The following is a 6000-nucleotide window of genomic DNA, read 5'->3' as shown; positions in this document are numbered from 1 at the left end:
AAGGTTTTGGATAGCATATATCTCGAAAGAAAATACTTTTAAGAAAACTTATTAACTTCATTCAGTCACCATCGTACCATATATATACACATATAAGGATATAACACCAAAACCAGACCTTGTGTTTATCCTAAGTATATAGAGAATATACGACATAACCTTCTGGAACTTACTAAACCGACTCAACCGTCTGCAAAAGAGTCTTCGTATTTTTTTTTGTCTTTCTAATGGTCATGGTCTTTAAGAGTGTTGCTCTGGTTTATTCAGTCTTTGAAGAAGTTTCGTCGTATTACGTACTGTTACAACTTGGTATGAATTTGTTTGACAATTTCTCATCGTTAACATTTTCCTTTTGTTTGTTTCAAATGTTGCATCATCATCATCTATTGCCTTGGAGATTCTATGACGTACTCTTCTTGTCTTTATATTTTTGTTATTAAAAAAAAAAAGTTTCCTTGTTAAATAAATTATAAAAAATACTTGGCGTATATTTATAAAACTTTTCAAAAAAAGATAAAAAAACAAAAAAAGGAAAGTCACAAACCATCCCCTACTTCACGTTAATACACTAGTCAAGAAAATAAATTTATTTATTGCATGCATGGGAACTTCATGATCTCAGAAACACACAAACTGAAGAAACTCAAGCACATGTCTTCTTGCGCCTCTTTCTTCTGCCTCTTTCCTTTTCTCCTTCGTCTTACATTTGCCTATTCCTTATCTCCTACTTCGGCACCAGCTCAAATTCCTAATTACTTAAACCATTCTTGTCCAAACACTAGTATAACTTATTCGAGAAACATGACTTACTTCACCAATCTCAAAACCCTTTTGTCCTCTCTCTCTTCCCGGAATGCTTCATACAGTACGGGATTCCAAACTGCCACGGTGGGACAAGCCCTCGACCAGGTCACGGGACTATTCCTTTGTCGCGGAGACGTTTCGCAAGAAGTTTGCCGTAACTGCGTAGCCTTTTCAGTCAACGAGACATTACATAGGTGCCCGTATAAAAGAGAAGCCGTGCTCTATTACGATGAGTGTATGCTCAGATACTCTCACCGGAATATTCTCTCAACCGTTACATACAATGGCAATTTTAGCATGTTGAACGGCGTTAATATTTCATCAACTAATCAAAATGATCAAGTACACCAGTTCAGGGATTTTGTGTGGATCACGTTGAAAAAAGCTGCCATTGACGCAGCGAATAGTTCTAGAAAGTTTTGTACGAGACGAAAGGCCATCGCATCCAAGACTTTGTACTTGCTTGTTCAGTGCACTCCTGATATTACAACACAAGACTGTTTCCACTGCCTACAAAAGTCCATCAATGGAATGCTTCTTTACAGAATTGGAGGAAGATTTCTTTACCCTAGTTGTAATTCAAGGTACGAGCTTTACTCGTTCTACAATGAAGCCGCCAATAGAGCACCACCAGCATCGATTTCATGTCGTGGTAACATTAATTTATCCTCTTTTGAGTACATATTTTAAGTGCAATTAAACTTGTTTCTGACACATTCAAGAGTTGCTAAAACAGTGGTGCTCCGTTTCTATTTCTGTGAATGCAGGAAAAGGTAGAAACACCTATGTCATAATCATCGCTGTTGTTGTTGTTCCAATCATTGCTCTTTTTCTTCTGTCCGTAGCTGTTTTTAGTTTCCGGGCTAAGAAAACAAGGACGACTTATGAGAGGGAACCATCTACTCAAGGTAAAGACACCAATGATAAATAAACTGTAACCTTTTTTCTTTTTTCTTTTTTTTTTTGTTCACGTAGAATGTTCTATGTGTTACTCTATTCTAATTGAGTTGTCAGAATGGTTTTTACAGAAAGGGATACTATTACCAGTGCGGGCTCACTTCAGTTTGATTTTAAGGATATTGAGGCAGCAACAAATAAGTTTTGTGAGACTAACAAACTTGGTCAAGGTGGATTCGGTGAAGTTTACAAGTTATTACCATTGTCCGATCTTAGGCCACAAACGAAGAAAACAATGAGTTGCTTTCAAAATATATACATATATTAAACGCTTAACAAAATTTGTTAAAAAAATGTGTTGAGAAAAAACAAGTTTTAAACATGATATTTGTCACAATGCATTACTATTGAGATATATGGGATTATGTGAACTTCTACAAAATTGCATTTAAGTAGTACACCTTTTTCATGATCTTATGCATCCAATTTGCAAACCTAGTCTTAAAAAATAAATTATTATTGTAGGGTATATTTCCTAGTCGAGTACATGTTGCAGTGAAGAGGTTATCCAAGACATCAGGACAAGGTGAAAGGGAGTTCGCAAACGAAGTTGTTGTTGTGGCAAAGCTTCAACATAGAAATTTGGTAAGACTGCTAGGGTTTTGTTTGGAAAGAGATGAGAGGATACTTGTCTATGAGTTTGTGCCCAACAAAAGCCTCGACTACTTCATTTTTGGTCAGTGAAGTTAAGATATATTTTTTCAAAATTGCATGTCACTTTTTTTGTAACATGGTAAATATGCGTGCGCAGACCCTACAATGCAAAACCAGTTGGACTGGTCTAGACGATACAAAATCATTGGAGGAATTGCTAGAGGGATTCTTTATCTTCATCAAGATTCACGACTCACAATTATACATCGTGATCTCAAAAGCAAGTAATATCCTCCTAGATGCTGATATGAACCCAAAGATCGCCGACTTTGGAATGGCGAGAATTTTTGGAATGGACCAAACGGAAGCCAATACGAGGAGAGTGGTTGGAACATAGTAAGTTTTCCATATATTAGCTTAAGACATGTAACATGCTTGCTTCTATTTTAAAGCTTTGAGTTTTGTCATAGTGGCTATATGTCTCCCGAATATGCAATGTATGGCCAGTTCTCCATGAAATCAGATGTTTATAGCTTCGGGGTCTTAGTTCTTGAAATTATAAGTGGGAAAAAGAACAGCAATCTCTATCAAATAGATACTGGTTCTGGAAATTTGGTTACATATGTGAGTATATAGCCTTAATTTTCCAATCTTTATTTTATTATTTTGCTTTATTCAAGAGTGTGACAAAAGTTCTAATTACTAAATTTTTCACAAGACTTGGAGACTATGGAGCAATGGGTCATCATTAGAGCTCGTGGATCCATCGTTTCATGATAACTATCGAATAAACGAAGTTTCAAGATGCATCCATATCGCTTTACTATGTGTTCAAGAAGAAGCTGAAGATCGTCCAACCATGTCAGCTGTTGTCCAGATGCTCACTAGTACCTCAATTGCTCTCGCTGTACCTCAACCACCAGGTTTTTTCTTCCGGAGTAGACTTGAACAAGCAGGACTAGTGGATCTATCTATCAATACGTCTGCTCTCTGCTCCGTCGATGATGGTTCCATTACTCAAGTAACTCCTCGTTGAAGACAAATTTATTTATATAAGTCATATATAAGTTGTGATATATATAATTTATTATTTCCTGGGATATGTCGAAGAGTATATGTATGTGATTTCAAAGAAAAAACGAATTAACAAAAAAAAAAAAAAAGGTTGCATTGTATCACCGTTAGAAACACCAAAGAGGTTCGTCTTTTCCTTCTCCTTCATAAGAGCAATCCTCTTAGAACCTAATATAGAGTACAAAAAAACAAAGTATAATGAGAGAAGATTTAATCTGTTATACCAAAAATCAAGAAGGAAGAGCAAATAAAGTACCTCGGGTGGTGCATCTTCTTCGTTTTACCGGAACAACAAGTCTAACTTCAAAGGCCATTCCTCTCACGTTACATCCATCTAGTTTTAGCGCCTTCTCTACACATCCTTCTCCTAAAATAAAAACGCGAGCATATCTATAAAATTCAACAGAGACGGAAGTCTTAAGTTAGAATTTCAATAACTTGATAGTTGAGGAAAAAAAACTTCACGAGTTGGATGAAGAAAGAAGCAACAAAATCTAGGGAGCGAGAAGGAGAAGCACAACTTTCTTGACCCCTTTACATGAAGAGAGATGCATACACAGCGCAGCGCAATCTTGATATCAATCTCAGGAAGGGAAGTGTCATATCCCGTAACGCTTATACTAATATATTACATACGTACGAGATAAATATTATTAACATGACACTTAAATGTTGAGATTGATTGCTTTATATATCGTCTCTTAGATTCTAGCTAGCTCTTCTGTCAAAATGTGTTAATGGATCGAACGAGACAGGGGAACAACAAATGTTGACATCATGCTTTGGACACAAGCATGCATTCCGATAGATCCTAATTACCCGCCATTCTTAATTTTGCATTACTATATAGAACCTAAATATAAGATCTAACATGGTTAAATTCCTAAAACAAACTATAATGATAAATTCGAGGAACGAATAAATATATAATTGAGTTTTCATATACTGTAGATACTTAAAAGCATTTTTTATTAATTTGGAAAATATTTTCTACAAAAATGTAAAAATTGAAGTAATTCATAATTACTAAAAATGATCCAAAACATTGGGTTATATACAAAAGTAAACCTTGTCCAAAATTTCTTGCAAAACTAACAATCTTGCTTATGTTATGTTCTTTTCCTTCCGTATTGTAATATTTTTGGTCTTTTCCGCTATCTCCGTCACAAATAAAAATTGTATAAACATAAAACTTAACATTTACCAAAAAAAAACAAAGAGGAGTCTTTATAAAATTGTCACGATCCATGTTTTTAGCAACGTTTTTTGACAAAGTTACAATTTATTTTAATTCAGATTTTCATAACTTGTGCATTTTGGATGATTATGCCCTTTCAACTGTTGCAAATTGATTGATTTTGGGGATTTTTGGATTGTTTACTCCAAATAGGATAACCTTAAGACCAAATATATTTAAAAAAACTGTGATAATTAAGCTTTTCTTTTAGTCAATTGTGTTAGCATTAGTCCTGGGCATCCGGGTACCTGAACCCGATCGGGTTTGGGTTTTCGGGTTTTCGGATTTTTGGGTATACACATATAGAACCCGATCGGATTATATATACTATCGGATCGGGTTCGGATCGGGTTATTTTGGGTTCGGGTTTAGTTCGGGTATATCCGAAACCCGATCGATTGTCGAAAATCCGAAGAACCCGATCGGATTGTCGAAAACCCGATCAAGTTTAAACACATAATGTGAATGACAAACACTTAACCTGAAATTTCACTCAATGTCAAAGGCTCAAAGCAAAAGAAAAAAAGAAATTCAAGTCTTCCAAAACATTTTAAAAACAATACTTAAGTTCAAATATTCCAACATAAAGAGAAAATCAACTTGAAATCTTCCAAAACAGCTTCTTTCAATTTGTGGTTCACTTCTCTTTTGCATCTTCCCTTTGGCATGTGAATAACTTAAGGTTCTTCTGATGATGTTTCAAACTCTGAAAAAAAACAATTAGAAGCATTGAGAGATAAGTTTATATTAACAATAAAAACTTTTAGATAGTAAGCATTTAGCAAGATAAGAAACAAACCTCTTTCAAGCTCATCCTCAAACTCAAAGTCAGCAAGAATCTGTGCATTTGTAAGCACAGTATCTTCAAACTTGAGGTCTTGCTTGAGCCATTGTTCTGTACACATCAAAATCTCAACCATATAGTGTTTGAGACAACTTCTATATGGGTTTATTAGTCTTCCACTAGTGCTAAAAGCACTTTCAGAAGCAACTGAAGACACCTGCATAGCAAATAAATCCCTAGCCATCTGAAATAAATCACTATTAACTTTCCACCAAGAGAGTACATCATACTCAATTCCCATCATCAAATCAGGATTCTTAATTTCTTCCCTAAGATAAGTATCTAATTCATTTATGTTTCTAACTCCAATCCTCTTAAGCAGCGTATCATACTTATGGTCCACTGGATGGTAGCCATCAAACTCATCCTCCATCGAGTCAAATACTCGGTCTGCTTGCCTCTCTTGCGTATTCTGAGTTGAGGACTGAGACTGAGAAAATTCCTCATTTGCTGATGTGTTGGATCTTGTAGAATACTCTTTATACATATC

General features: G+C 35.3%; 1 pseudogene; it reads left to right on the top strand.

The window, feature by feature from the left end:
- Positions 1-651: 651 nt before the first annotated feature.
- On the top strand, positions 652-3391 carry LOC104698892 (cysteine-rich receptor-like protein kinase 4; annotated as a pseudogene).
- Positions 3392-6000: the final 2609 nt, after the last annotated feature.

This window comes from Camelina sativa, chromosome 6, assembly GCF_030686135.1.
Source record: "Camelina sativa cultivar CO46 ecotype springtype chromosome 6, ASM3068613v1".
Lineage (NCBI taxonomy): Eukaryota > Viridiplantae > Streptophyta > Magnoliopsida > Brassicales > Brassicaceae > Camelina > Camelina sativa.
This window is presented reverse-complemented; position numbering and strand designations above follow the sequence as displayed.